Source organism: Erinaceus europaeus, unplaced genomic scaffold (assembly GCF_950295315.1).
Source record: "Erinaceus europaeus unplaced genomic scaffold, mEriEur2.1 scaffold_577, whole genome shotgun sequence".
NCBI lineage: Eukaryota > Metazoa > Chordata > Mammalia > Eulipotyphla > Erinaceidae > Erinaceus > Erinaceus europaeus.
Window position 1 is genome coordinate 35863 of NW_026647891.1, and position 16303 is coordinate 52165.

The following is a 16303-nucleotide window of genomic DNA, read 5'->3' on the forward strand; positions in this document are numbered from 1 at the left end:
GACTCCCTAAGACTGAAGAGGATTTCACAGCTGGAACACTTAAGTCTGGTCAAAGTGGGAAGACCTCACTATGGACTCTGGATATTTAGGTGAGTTCAGAAAAAAGGAAGCTGTGTTCCAGAAGGTGGTGCAACAGATAAGGTGTTAGACTCTCAAGCATGAGGTTCTGAGTTCGATCCTCAGCATCATGTATCCTCGGTATCACATCTGCTTCTCTCTCTGTCTCTCTCTCTCTCCTCTCTCTCTCTCTCTCTCTCTCTCTCTCTCTCTCGCCTCCAGTGTTATTGCTGGGGCTTGGTGCCTGTATTACAAATCCTCTGCTCCTGGAGGCTATTTTTTCCCTTTTGCCCTTGTTGTTTAAGGTTGTTGTTATTATTATTGATGTTGTTGCTGTCATTGTTGTTGGATAGGAGAGAAACGGAGAGAGGAGGGGAACACAGAGAGGGGGAAAGAAAGATAGACACCTGTAGACCTGCTTTACTGCCTGTGAAGTGATCCCCGTGCAGGTGGGGAGCTGGGCTTGAACCGGGATCATTACGCAGTCCTTGTGCTTTGCGCAATGTGTGCTTAACTCACTGCACTACCGCCTGGCTCCCTCTCTCTCTCTCTTTTATTTTATTTTTTAAATGTTTATTTATTTATTAGGTATATATAAAGAGAAGTTGAGAGGAAGGGGGAGAGAGGGAAAGAAGACAGTGAGCGACCTACAGCCCTGCTTCACCACTTGTGAAGTCTTCCCCTTGCAGGTGGGGACCAGGAGCTTGAACCTGGGTCCTTGTGCACTGTAATGTGTGTGTTTAACCAGAGCATTGCACTGGAATGTGTGTTTTTATACCAGAGCATTGCTCACCTCTGGTTTATGGTGTGTCCTGGAGCTCCAATTCCCCAGAACCCCACTCCACTAGGGAAAGAGAGAGGCAGGCTGGGAGTACGGGTCCACCTGTCAACACCCATGTTCAGCGGGGAAGCAATTACAGAAGCCAGACCTTCCACCTTCTGCATCCCACAATGACCCTGGGTCCATACTCCCAGAGGGGTAAAGAATAGGAAAGCTGTCAGGGGAGGGGATGGGATACATATTAAACCTGAGACTTTGGAGCCTTAGGCAAAAGAGTCTGCTTGCATAACCATTATGCTATTTACCCCCACCCCTCCCTCTTGCTCTCTTTCTCACAAATAAATTTTAAAAAGTCTAAAAAAAAATTTAAAAAACTTTGAATGCAACATTCTTTCCCTTATGCAGAGTAAAACTAGAACTGGATAAGATTAGGTTAACCATCCAGTATATTATCTGCTACAACACAACCTAACACTCTTACAAAAGCATATAAACAAACAAGCAGCAGCAACAACAAAGCTCTACTGTAGTATCTACAAGGTCTCTCTCTCTCTCTTATTATTAAAATAAGTCAAATAAATACTTAAGAAAATCTGAAGTTGTCAAAAACATAGAAGAACATCTTACTAATGTTGACTTTGGTAATGATTTCATGGACACGATATCAAATATTAAGGCAACAAGGAGAAACAACACATAAACCATAATGTCAACTCATGGACACTCCAATTAATTGTTATTACTACCTATATTTAGTTCCTGCTCAAATGACTGGTTTGCTTGATGCATAAATAGTCCAAATTAACCAATACCACAACCTTCAAAGTAAGGGTAAGACAAAGGTCCATTTGTTATAGTTTGAAGTGAAAGAAAATAGAATTGTTCTGATAATATGAGAAAGAAATCTGGTAGATAATTAAGAGAAAGAATGGTTGAAAAATTACTTCTTGCCGTGTTGGCCTCAGAATGGCATATGGGGAAACGTGGGTTAGGATGAAGAATCCACTTTCCAAGGCCCTCTTACTTTCACTGTAGTGTTCTTGTACTGCAAGGAAAGAACACAAAAGAAATAACAATGAGGTACCAAGATAACTATTTCATCAAAGGTAATTTGGCTTCCTGGTATCGAATTAGGAAAATGATATCCTTTCGCCTCATAAAACTGGCCACCTTTTCAGCATTTCTCCCATCTGCCTCTTCTCCTACCTCAAAAAGCTTTTGAAAATAAATGAGGTGAGATGCATTACTCACCCCTCCTGGTAGCTAGGAAACTTTCATGTTTAATGCTTAAATCCAGGCCCTGGAGAGCCAAAGGCCCCTACCTAGTCAGATTTGACAAAACAGCAAAAGATTTTGAGGTAAATACTGAAAAATTGCATTGCTGAAGCAAGAACAGAGATGTGCTCTCTGGTTTTCCAGATGTGAGAGTGTTCTGGGCATGCAGGCACCACGGAAACTTTACTATTAAATCCTCTGAGATTTTTTTTTCCCCTTTTGTTGCCCTTGTTGTTTTTCATTATTGTTGTAGTTATTATTGTTGTTGTTATTGATGTCCTTGTTAGACAGGACAGTGAGAAATGGAGAGAGGTCGGGAAGACAGAGGGGGAGAGAAAGACACCTGCAGACCTGCTTCACCGCCTGTGAAGCGACTCCCCTGCAGGTGGGGAGCCGGGGGCTCGAACTGGGATCCTTAAGCCGGCCCTTGCGCTTTGCGCCACCTGTGCTTAACCCACTGCGCCACCGCCCGACTCCCTGAGATCTTTAAAACAGGTAGAGAGAGGTTTAATGAACTGTGAGGATGGATGATGATTTTAATTAGTCACAATATCTTTTTTTTCCCACCAGAGTTATTGTTGGGTCTCAATATCTGCGTGATACCACCATCCCTACTAGCCATTTTTTCCTTTCTAACAGGGAGAGAAAGAGAGATGCCTACAGCATTGCTCCACCGCTCATGAAGCTTCTTCCCTGCAGGTGGGGACCTGGAGGTTTGAACCCAGGTCCTAGTGCATTTATTTATATATTTATTTAGGGTAACATGTGCACCCTGTTGGGTGAACCACTAAAGCAACCCACAAAAATCACTTTTCTTTATATAGAGATAAAAGCAGTGTGTGTTTGGGTGTGTGTGTGTATATGAGAGAGGGAGAGAGATAGAGAGAGAGACCACAGTGCCAAATATTCTTTCAGTGCTATTGGGAGCCAGTCTCAAACCTGGGTCTCACACATGACAAACCCACTCACCATCCAAATGACCTATTTCTTTTTTTTTTTTAAACAAAAAACAAATGATCTATTTCGCTGCCCCTCCATATCCTTTTAAAATGGATTAATTTTATTTAACACATAAGAGAGAAATACAGAGAGACAGAGAGAGAGAAATTTCACACGAAAAACATAGTGAGAGAGAGATATGCCTGAACTCCACTCTGGTTTATGTAGCAACAGGCACCACCAAATGTTGAACCAGGAACCTCAGGCTTGCAAGTCCAGTAGTGCTCTACCAGTTGAATTCTTTTTTCTTTTCTTTTAATTTTTTTATTGGGGGATTAATGTTTTACAGTTGACAGTAAATACAATACCTTGTACATGCATAACAGTTCTCAGTTTTCCACACAACAATACAACCCCGACTAGGTCCTCTGTCATCCTTCTTGGACCTGTATACTCTCCCCCACCCCCACCCTCAGAAAGTCCAGAATCTTATTTCTTTAGTAAGAACACAGGTCAGAAACATGAAGAAGCCCACATGAACAAAGGGGCCTTTGGTAACAGGATTTCTTTTCTTAAAAAGCAATGATGATAGTTTATAGAGATGTTTTTTCTTCCTTGCACACATGTTCATTCAATAGCCAAAACAGCTCTACAAGAGAGGTATTATCACCCCTTTATAGGAGAGGAAACTGTGTCACAGTTAAAAGCATTTCTTCAAGACCACACAATTTTTTTTTATAAATTAAGTTTTTATTTATTTTTCTTTTTGTTGCCCTTGTTGTTTAACATTGTTGTGGTTATTAATGTCGTTGTTGTTGGATAGGACAGAGAGAAATGGAGAGAGGAGGGGAAGACAGAGAGGGGGAGAGAAAGATAGACACCTGCAGACCTGCTTCACTGCCTGTGAAGCGACTCCCCTGCAGGTGGGGAGCCGGGGGCTCGAACTGGGATCCTTACGCAGGTCCTGGCGATTTGCGCCATGTGCGCTTAACCCACTGCACCACCGCCCGACTCCCAAGACCACACAATTTTTAAGGAGCAGCAATTTCATTTTTAATCATATTCATCTGAATCCCAAACTACTGTTGTTTATTTTTCTTTTACATCTAGCCACAAAATGTACCAGAAATTCTGATATCTGTGTTTTTTGCCACCTTTTCCCCCCATTTAAAAAATTTGTTTATAAAAAGGAAACATTGACTAAACCATAGGATAAGAGGGGTACAACTCCACACAATTTCCACCACCAGAACTCCGTATCCCATCCCCTCCCCTGATAGCTTTCCTATTCTTTATCCCTCTGGGAGTATGGACCCAAGGTCATTGTGGGATGTAGAAGGTGGAAGGTCTGGCTTCTGTAATTGCTTCCCCTCTGAACATGGGTGTTGACAGGTGGACCCATACTCCCAGCCTGCCTCTCTCTTTCCCTAGTGGAGTGGGGTTCTGGGGAATTGGAGCTCCAGGACACACTGGTGGGGTTGTCTGTCCAAGCAATTCTGGCTGGCATCATGCTAGCATCTGAAACTTGGTGGCTGAAAAGAGAGTTAACATATAAAGCCAAACAAGTTGTTGATTAATCATGAACCTAAAGGCTGGAGTAGTGCAGATGAAGAGTTGGGGAGGGTCTCTGTTTTGTAGATAGCTAGTAGGCATATTTTAGTTATATTCCAAAGGAATCGGTATTTCTAAGCCAAGCCTTTCCCCCATGCATTTGTGTCCTTAGAAGCAGCTCCACAAATTCTTCTTCAGTCCTTGTGCTCCTCCCGCCCAAACTTTGAATGTAAAAAGAAAGCCAAGGAATTGGTGTAGTGCACCAAAGTAAAAAACTCTGGGGTGGGGGTGGGTGGGGGAGGAGAATACAGGTCCACAAAGGATGACAGAGGACCTAATGGGGGTTGTATTGTTATATGGAAAACTGGAAATGTTATGCATGTAACATGGGGTTGTCTGCTCAGGGAAGTCAGGTTGGCATTGTGGTAGCATCTGCAACTTGGTGTCTGAAAAAGTATTTAGGCATAAAGAAGAACAAATTGTTAAATAATCAGGAACCTAAAGGCATGAATATAATAGATGAGGTTTGGGGTCTCCATTTTGAAAAAAGCTAGTAGGTTTATTTTAGATATATTCCAAGGGGCCCATGACTTTATTCATTTTTGCCTGCTCCTGACAGCTAACATGCAGGTGGACCGAAGGCATTGTCTAGGGAGATGTTGTGAGAGTTAGAAATAGGATTAGAAAGTTGTATTGGTGAAGAGAACAGCCCACAAATATGTGAAAACTATATAAATCTTGTTAACCATAAGCCTAATTGATTTGATCTGGGGCCTATATTCTGTGTAGGAGCATGTGTAACATCTGCATCCTTGTGATCATGGCCAGAAGCATTCTAGGCTGCACCCATTGCCAGTCCCATCTTCCTCGAGTGGTAGAGTATTTTGGTCCAACTTCCCTTCAGAGAATGGGGTAGTCCCTACCATTGTTGATCTACATTGAGGGCAAGGTCTTGTAGGAGCCCATAAAGGGGTCCATTATGTTGTTCCCGATAGAGATGACCAGTGACAGTGGAGAGAGGGCTCTGTTAGAGTTCTAGGCCCATCATGTCTGTGTGGGGATTTCAGGATTCCCTGATTAGGGCCCTAGGATATGAGGTGGACTGGTAGTAAGCAAAAAAGCCATCATTAAAGTGTGCAGGTCTCTTGCCCTTATCCAGCTTTTATAGACCTTACTTTGTCTGACAAGGTTGGCCTTGGAGTGACTGAAGGAAGTGAAATAGGAAGTAGGTAAGGAGAGTTATTTAGGTGTAAGTAGAAACTATTTGATTAAGTACTTTATATTGTCATTTTTAGGTCTTTCTATTTGCTTGCAGTACTTACTGGGTCACTGCAAACTATTGTGGACTTTTGCTTTAAGGTCGATATTTTCCCCTAATTTATGGATGCACGTGCACATGTGTTATGTGTTTTGGTCCATGGTACACATGCAGGTTCTAAGGCTTTGTTAGAAAGAGTAGGAATTTTTTTATTGGAGGGAATTTTTATTTATTTATTTATTTATTTTTGCCTCCTGGGTTATCACTGGTGCCTAGTGCCTACACTGAATCCATTGCTCCTGGAAGTCATCTTCCCCCCCCACTATTGCTGTTGCTGTTATTATTGTTGTTGTTGTTGCTACTGTTGTTGTTTTATAGGACAGAGAGAAATTGAGAGTGGAAGGGAAGACAAAGAGGGGGAGAGAAAAATAGACACTTGCAGACCTGCTTCATCACTTGTGAAGTGACCCCCCCCCCCCGCAGGTGGGGAGCTGGGGACTCGAACTGAGATCCTGCACAAGTCTTTCGGGGGAGGGTAATTTTTTTAAAACATCTATTTTTTTCTTACCAGGATTGGACTTAATGTAGTTTATACATCTGTCAATTTGTACAATTAATAACAATGCACCACTGACATCATATTGTAGTGTAATGTTACTTTAATGAAAACTATAAAAATACTATTTTCTAAGACCATAAGCCTATGTTTTTTGTTTCAGAAGACCCAGGCACAACAGGTTGCCTAGATTTATGGGGAAAAGGGTGACAAAGATTGCCCAGAGTTATCTCAGAGCACTGCTTGAATGACACAGACTCAAACAGGTGGGTTGAAGCCAGAGTAGAGTGACTTCATGGCAAACAGAATGGGAGGTTTGATAAAGCATTGGTGAAGTGTCACCTACCTCCTGGTCCAGCTTCTGCCTGGTGCTGCTGAATCTGGCATCATCCATGGCATCCGCAAATCAGAGGAACAGCTGAGTAGAAAAGAAGGGCTCTCGGCCTGAGAATAACTCATAAACTGGGGCAGTGAATCTGGCCAGCACAGTCTGTAGATTAAGCACTGGGAAGGGGCATAGGGTGGGGAGGAGAGGTCTGGCTTGACATTGAGAAATAAAGATGACCCCATCATATATACATCATTAGAGGTTTTGCAGGAGACGTCGTGCATGTTTATGAAGGGGTCATGGTGCAATGTGCAGTTGACGAACATGCATGGAATACATACAACCAACCACACATCAAATATATAGAAAGCAACATAGAAATGACACCAGGGCATGCTTTGCAGTAGTGCAAAGAGGCAGAGGGTGATGGTCAGTATCGATTGACCAGTTCTATCCTCCAGGGCTCTGGAGTCCTTATCAATAAGTATAAGGCTTTGTCTTGATCCAGATAGAGTTAAAGGAAAGTAATGTGCTGGTGAAATAGCTCACTTGTGGGGTGCATTGGATCGACCTTCCCATGGTGCATCCCATGAGTATCCATTCATTGGGGAAACTGACGATCCTTCCTAGCCAACTGAATCCACATGGATCCCAGTCACTTTCAAAGCCAGCAACAAGCAGCTCCTGACAGCTTTCAACCTGACCTGTTGACTGGCTACGGAAGAAGGGCAAACGCTAGAAGAAGAAGAAGCTCACTTGTGTTATGTGCTGCTTTGCTATGTGCATGACCCAGGATTGAGCCTGGCCCCTGCTACGCTGAAGGAAGCTTTAGCGCCATAAAGTCGTAGTCTGCCTCTCTCTACATGAACAACAACAACATAACACAGTGGATTCTCTAAGGAAGGAGAATCATCCACATCATCCAAACAATACATGGTTTTGCTTCCTTGGTCTTAGAGCATCTACTTGAGCTTTGACAAGAAGGAAAGAGGCCACCAAACTGCACACAGCTTGGATTATTTGATTACACTGCTAAAAGCTTACCCTGCCAAAAGCTTACTGTGCCCTATTCAGACTTAGTGATTCATTACTAATCACCTGCTAAAAATGTGACTTTTGCCATTTACAAAAACAAATGCAGGCAGGAGGAGAGAAAGGTGTGAAGAGCAGCTGGGCTCCTCTCCTGTGAGTTTGAGATTCCATCTTATAATACGTACTACAGCTTTATTTCTTTAAGATATATTTATTTATGAGAAAGTGAGAGAAAAGAGAGAGAGAGAGCATTATCATGGCACACGTGATACAAGGAATTGAACTTAGGACCTCATGCTTGAGACTCCAGCACCTTATCCACTGTGTGTCCTTTTCCAGGTCACAGTACTACAACTTTCTTTTATATATATATATATATATATATATATATTTTAATTTTTTTATTTAAGAAAGGATTAGTGAACAAAAGCATAAGGTAGGAGGGGTACAACTCCACACAATTCCCAACACCCAATCCCCATAACCCACCCCCTCCCCTGATAGCTTTCCCATTCTCTATCCCTCTGGGAGCATGGACCCAGGGTCGTTGAGGGATGCAGAAGGTAGAAGGTCTGGCTTCTGTAATTGCTTCCCCGCTGAACATGGGCGTTGACTGGTCGGTCCATACCCCCAGTCTGCCTCTCTCTTTCCCTAGTAGGGTGTGACTCTGGGGAAGCTGAGCTCCAGGACACATTGGTGGGGTCTTCAATCCAGGGAAGCCTAGCCAGCATCCTGGTGGCATCTGGAACCTGGTGATTGAAAACAGAGTTAACATATGAAGCCAAACAATTTGTTGAGCAATCATGGATCCCAAGCTTGGAATAGTGGAGAGGAAGTGTTAGGGAGGTACTCACTGCAAACTCTAGTGTAGTCCTGCTTTCAGGTATATATTTTGCAGTAGTTTATGGATACGTGTGCACATAAGCTCTCTCTCACAGAAACTGGTGTATATCTAGGTTATGGGACTTTGTTAGAAAGTGAACTACCTGAGATGAAATTAGAGTGTACTATTAAAGGAAAGGTCTCACCCGAGTAATGAAGCTGAAGGGTTGTCATTCCACACGTGAAGTCTCTGGATACATTCTGAGGTGAAGCATGTTGAGGTAGCAATTGTTGCTTTGGTTAGGTTGTGATCGGCAGATGCAATGTTATTTGGTTTGGATTGGTAGATGCATACGGGAAAGTGGGCCCTATCCAAGGGTTCCAGGACTGGGGGAAGTAGGGGCTCTATAGTGAAGATGTGAGGTTCCTGCTGTCTTAGGGTTCAAAAAGACACTCAATAGTTAATATTATCATCACATTATTTGTTAATTGGGTTAACTTTGAAAAGTCCCTTTGTTATGGTTTGCTGGACAGTACCCAGTATCTTGTATATAGCTGTGCTATTGAAAGCTTCTAATCTACTTGGTCTAGGCTTTTGAGAGAGTCCGCATATCAAATACATAGCCTATATATTAAAAAGATTCAGTTTATCTTTTGAGAAACTTTGAGACATACAATTGATTTCCCCCTCTCATATTAATTAGCTACTGATTTATATGTCTACATTTTGCTAGGAGTGTACATAAACACCATTCCCACCACCAAAGGACTGTGACCCATCCCTCCCGCCCACTCCCACCCCCCACTGGCCCAGGAAGCTACATGCCTACCCCTCACCACTGGGTTTTTACTTTGGTGCCCTACTTTCTTTTATATTTTTATTTGTTTATTATTGGATAGAGACATAGAGAAATTGAGAGGGGAGGAGGAGGTAGAGAAGGAGAGGGACAGAAAGACACCTGCAGCCCTGCTTCACCACCCATGAAGCTTTCCTCTTGCAGGTGGGGACCAGGGGCTTGAACCTGGGTCCTTGAGCACCATAATGTGTGCTTAACTAGGTGCGTCACTACCTGGCTCCCCATTACTACAACTTTCTATCCTCTTTGACCCTCTATCTTTTCCAGCAATATATGAAAGAAAATCACAAGTAAGCAAACTTCAAAGTTTTGATAACAGTATTGAAGACTGGTTAAAATTAAGAGTGAAAAAAAGGGGAGGAGGGAAAATGGAATTACAATCAAATAAAATTTCCAAAAGAGAGTTCCATATATATTTTGAAAACTAGGGTGGCCACAGTAAATACAGCTAAATATACACCTCTAAAAAGATATTGTGACCTGCATTTGGAAAACGGAGTCACAATATTAGGTGTGAAAGGCAAAGAACTGGGGAGAGCAAACATTAAGAGTATTATTTCTGTTGCTTGATTTCTGTTGGGGAGGAGAGTGCTCTTCTCTTCATCCTACCACTTTGGATGAGTAAATCCACTCATTTATACCTGTTTTTTTTTTTATTTAATTCTAATTATATTCTTCCAAGAATTGTAAATGTTACCATCATGGTAAGAAACACTTGGGGAATGGCAGGGGAGTAGGGCAATTGGAGGTGGGGGGTGGCTGGTTGTAAAAATGGTGAAGGCAGGGGAAAAAGAGCTCTGGGTTGACAGTTGCTGACCAGAACTCCAAACAAGGCAAACCCATGAGACCCACATTTGCCCATTTGTTAAAAATAGATTTGACTTTTTAGAACAGTGTTAGGTTCACAGGAAAATGGAGCAGAAAGCACAGAGTTCACACATCTCTCCTGTGCCAACACACACAGCCTTCCCCACCACTGCCATCTTGCCTGGAGGGGAATATTTGTTACAGGCAAGGAGCCATTATCGATACATTATTGCCACCCAGTTTCCAGTTCAATCCTACCCCTACCCTACTCCCCTTAGTTCTGACATAAGGTTGAATGTGCAAGTTTAACACAAGCAGCCACACCAGGGTGGTCTAGAGTTTAAATAACTCCCAGAACATTTTCACTTTGCTTCATGAACCTCTTAGACTTGCTCCACAGCCTACCTATACCCAATGCTGTCTAAAATTCCCTACTACAGTCTGTACAGTACAGACAATTCCAATGACTGTGCTTTATTTTCCTTCCAGTTTCCTCCTCCTATCAGAAGTTTTAATTATGTATCATTGCCCAGTGCTTTTCAAGGTTTTACCCAGTTATTTACACAGATGTGGAATAAGGCGATAATGAGTGCTAGTGGATGCAAGAGAAAAAGCTATGGGAGACAAAGCTTATCCAAAGGAAGGATGTTCACGTTCTGTGAATTCCGAAACACAGGCTCAGGCAAGCCAGAGGGATAAATAGAATTGGGCTGGTTAGCTTAGAATCACCCCTCAAATTATACTAAGTAGGAGGCTTCCTACTCTACTGAGACAGAACGAGTTCTGCACTTTTCAGACCTGTCATTTCCCATTATGTTAGATTTGAAATGCAAGAAGCAGGATTTTATAGACTGATCCTTTCCCCTCCCTTCTTCACATCTCTCATTTCTTTCCTTCTTTCTCCCTCCCTTCTTCCTTTCTCCTTTCTTTTCCCTTCCCTTCTTCTCCTCCACCTACTGCCCTGTTGTTTCTTTCTTTCCTTCCTTTTCCCTTTATTTTACATGCAGGAAGATTAACAAATGATTCTCTTCAGGTCTCCTTGGGTTATATACCTTCTGGTAGTGCTACATTGATAATATTTCAGGCTACTGAGGCTGGAAAAAAAAAGCTAAGTTTATGAGTTCATTATGATTTTGCTGATATAAAGGTGTTTTGTATAATTTACCAATAACAGTAATATATAATCACTCTTTAATGTAAATATCTTATAGCTAGTTTATGCTGCTCATAAGCTATTTTTTTAAAAACTTTTGCTGAGTTCTCGCATCCTTAGTCAACCTGTGGTTGCCATGCAAACACGGTATGACATATAGAGTTACACCCTAATCTTCCCCGATAGATTTACTGCCTTTGCATCTGCTGTATAATTTACTACTTATTACCCTCATACAAAATATCACCACTAGACAGAATGCTCAGCTGGGGCAACTGTTGAGCAGTAGAGCATAGGACTTGACTGGGTGAGGTGTATGGTTCCATCCCCAAGTACTGCATAAGTTCAGAATGGTGCTCTGGTCCTCTGTCTGTGTAATTAAATCAGGAATGGAGAACCTTTTATCTGTTAAGGGCCATTTGGGTATTTAAAACATCGTTCTTGGACCATATAAAATTATTAACTTAAAATTGAGCATGTAGTGTTGCTGTGAAAAAAAGCTCCTAGATCTATTGAAATTCCAACTCCTGCCTTTTGCAGCCTTGGCAGGTCCAGACCAAATAGTTCATAGGCTGTATAAGGCCCAGGGGCTGGGTGTTCCCCACCCTGATAAATAAATCTTAATAAGGAAACAAAAAATGCAAGGAAAGGAAAAAAGTAAAACAAAAACCTTAGGCCTCTTTCAGTTCTGGTGGTATTTGTCATATACTTAAAAAAAAAAGTGGTGACGTTTAAGAACTGGTTTGCAAAACTGAAAATTGAACAACTGACTGTCTTGACCTAAGCTGGCCTGGCAAACCCATGCCTTCAAGCCAGTGGTCACCAGGCTCAATTCTCTTTGTTGCTTCTTCAAAGACAGTTTGGATTGTTAGGAGGGATGCCAGTGGAAAGGACCCAGATGTGTGCCTTTGCTCTTTGCTAATCCTCCCCCCCAAGAGCCCATGGTTCTGTGTCTGCTTGAGTGGAAGCCCTATCCCCCTGAGATGTGGCTGTAAAGCACGTGATTTCTGCATTCAGATTTCCCATTGATCCGACCACTGTCAGTTGCCCAGAAGTTGAGTCCTGTGCTTCTGCCAGTCTGGTTTCAGGGAGCTGCATTTAATTCTACTGCTATTAATGCTTCTGATATTAATTCTTAGACTTCAGGAAGGATGCAGAGCAGACAGAGCAGACATGTACAAGGCAATTGATAATACTTTTACTTGAGAAAATCAGTGATGCTCTGGTTCTCTCTCTCTCTCATCTAATAAGCAGATCCCAGAAAATATCAGAATGTGTCTTACTGAGGAAAAATGTAATATAAACATGGCCCTGCAAATATTTCCAAAGTGTAAAATTTGCTGACATTTTATACATTCCTTAAGTTGTGCAACCATCATCATCAATCCAGTTCCAGAACATTCTTGACACCCCAAAAGGCAACACTGTACCTAATTAAGCAGCACTCACCCCCCTTCTTGATCTTCCCAGGCCCCCCAGCCCCTGGCAATTATGTTATTCTCTTTCTGTCTCAATGAATCTGTCTATTCTGGATTTTTCACATAAATGGAAAAATACCTTCTGTGTCTTGCTCCTTTCACTTTGTTTAATATTTTCAAGGTTCATCTGCTGTGGCAGCAGGTATTGTAACTTTCTCTATTTTCTCTATTTCCTACATTCTTTGCCTTGTTGTCACCAGAAGTCACATATCAGTGGATACGCTTGATGTCTCGTCATCCAATCTGGTCCCCTACGCCTACACTGAACTTCTCTGTTCCAGACTCTTGGAAACAGAGTTGGCAGTCAGCTGAGGTAAAGAACAAACACCTCATCACAGACCCCTGCAAGCGTCAACCCGGCTTTAACCTAACACGTTATGATTGGGTCCTCCTCAATCGCTATCAAACAGGCCATGGCCGGTGCACCGCTATGTTCCATCGCTGGGGAGCCAGAGAATTGCCTCCATGGGTGGCCAACACTATATTGTTTCTTCTCCAAAACAGAAGATTCCGGGTGCATCTGGGTGACAAGTCTAGCAGATGGAGACTTGTCTCAAGTGGCCTCCCCCAGGGCTCTGTTCTGGCTCCTAAGCTATTTAATATTTACATCAATGACCTCCCAGAAACTTCTTCAAGGAAGTTCATCTACGCCGATGACATCTGCTGTGAAACTCAGGCATCCACGTTCGACATCCTCGAGGAAACACTCACGAAAGACATGTCTCTGATATCTGATTACTGTAAAAAATGGCGACTAATCCCTAGTACTGCAAAAACGGTATCATCTGTTTTCCATCTACACCATGCCTCGGCCTCGCGTGAACTTAATGTGCAGCTTGGCGATACGAGAATCCGGCATGAAGCCCAGCCAGTCTATCTTGGCGTTCCTCTCAATCGCACCCTGTCATTTCACGAACATCTCATAAAAACTGCAGCAAAGGTGGGCGTGAGGAATAACATCATTGCAAGACTGGCCAGCTCCTCATGGGGCGCGAGCGCTTCCACACTACGATCATCATCTCTGGCATTATGCTATTCCACTGCAGAATACTGTGCCCCAGGATGGTTCCTTAGCCCCCATGTTCACTTGGTCGATTCCAAATTATATTTCTCCATGAGGATAATTTCTGGAACCATCCGTTCCACCCCGGTTCCATGGCTGCCAGTTCTTAGCAACATCGCCCCGCCAGATATTCGTCGGGATGCGGCATCATCTAAGTTCATTTCCCACATCTACGCTCGACCGGACCTGCCAATATACGCGGATATCTTCGCCCACCCTGTCTAACGCTTGATGTCTCGTCACCCAATCTGGTCCCCTACTCCTACACTGAACTTCTCTGTTCCAGTCTCTTGGAAACAGAGTTGGCAGTCAGCTGAGGTAAAGAACAAACACCTCATCACAGACCCCTGCGAGCGTCCACCCGGCTTTGACCTGGCACATTATGATTGGGCCCTCCTCAATTGCTATCGAACAGGCCATGGCCGGTGCGCACTATGTTCCATCGCTGGGGAGCCAGAGACGACCCGAACTGCCCCTGTGGCTCCAGACAGACTATGACCCACATAGTCAACGACTGCCACCTCTCCAGATTCAGAGGAGGTCTTGAAACTTTACATCAGGCTCAACCTGACGCTGCTGACTGGCTACGGAAGAAGGGCAAACGCTAGAAGAAGAAGGAGCCAGAGACGACCCGAACTGCCCCTGCGGCTCCAGACAGACTATGACCCACATAGTCAACGACTGCCACCTCTCCAGATTCAAAGGAGGTCTTGAAACTTTACATCAGGCTCAACCTGATGCTGTTGACTGGCTACAGAAGAAGGACAAACGCTAGAAGAAGAACTCTTAATATTTATTACTTATTAAAATTTTGATATGACAGAGAGTAATTGGAAGAGAAAGGGAGGTAGAGAGGGAGCAAGTGAGACATCTGCTGCACTGCTTCACTATTTTCTTTTCCTTTTTATTGTTGTAGTTATTATTATTGTTGTTATTATTGATGTCATCATTGTTGGATAGGACAGAGAGAAATGGAGAGAGGAGGGGAAGAAAGAGAGAGAAAGAGAGAGAAAGATAGACACCTGCAGACCTGTTTCACTGCTTGTGAAGCAACCCCCTGCAGGTGGAGGGGGGATCCTTACTCCAGTCCTTGCATTTTGTGCCATGTGCGCTTAACCCGATGCCCTGTTTCACTACTTTTCAAGCTTCCCTCCTGAAGGTGGGGACCAGGTGCTTGAACCTGTGTTCTTGCACATGGTAATCAGTGTGTTCAAAAGTCTGCAACTACCCTGCCCCTCTGGGTCAGGTTTTTCAGAGCATCAAAGTTATAAGGTTTAAAGAATCCTGATTCAAATGGATATATACATATATATTTAAGATAAGTATTTGTTTTTTAATTTTATTTTAGTGAAAGATAGAGAAAGGGACTAGAGCACTGCTTAGCTGTGACTTATGGTGGTACTGGAGAGTAGACCTGGGATCTCAGAGCATCAAGCATCAAACTCTTTCGCACAACTACTATGTTGTCTCCCTAACTCTAAAACTGATACTGAAGATAGAGCCTTTATCTGTGGAAAAGTGGGTTCCTAAATATTAAAGTCCAGTAGCCCCAGAAGTGACTCAGTGGCTGAATGCAGAAGGAGGTCCTGAGTTCTAACCCCAGCACCTCATGTGCCAGAGTGATGCTTTGGTTCTATTTCTCTTTTTCACTAATGCATTTTTAAAATCTTTAAATATATACCATTACAAAAATAAAATAAAATAAACATCAACTCCCAGAATTAACTAGAATCAGTCCTGTGGGATCTGTCCTTATAAAACCAACTGTGGAAAGACAGAATGCGGGCTAATGCTGAGGATACCATAAGTGACACTGCTGTCAAATTGCCTAGAAGATGCATCCACTGTGGGTGTCACTTCCACAACTGTGATGGCCCAGGAACAACTGTCACCCCAGCCCCTGTGCCCAGGCTGCTGACACCCAGAGGAAGAGATAATGTCTGGGCTGCCTCCTGTGGTTGCCAGTCACCAAAGTTGCTGAGTCAGTGTTGGCACAGGAACACTTGCTAGCTCAGCGTCTCTGAGTTTGTGAACGAGGAGCTCTGTGTTCTGAGTTGCTCTTTTCCTGCAGTTCCCTTAGACTAAGATGCAGATTCACAGCAGGAGAAGGACATGGAAGGACAGACAAGGCCACTCTCATATTATCCATATTATCTGGGAGACATGCCATTGGAGTGAAGACAGCATTCATGCCAGCTTCTTTACTGCATGGCCTCAGCTGCACTATGTCAGGCATCAGTGATGTCAATACATCTTTCAGTTATCATGTGAACAACACAACTAGCTGCAGTGTGTTTTATTTTTCTGACCTTCATCAAATGGAATCAGTCATCTCAACAACAGAGT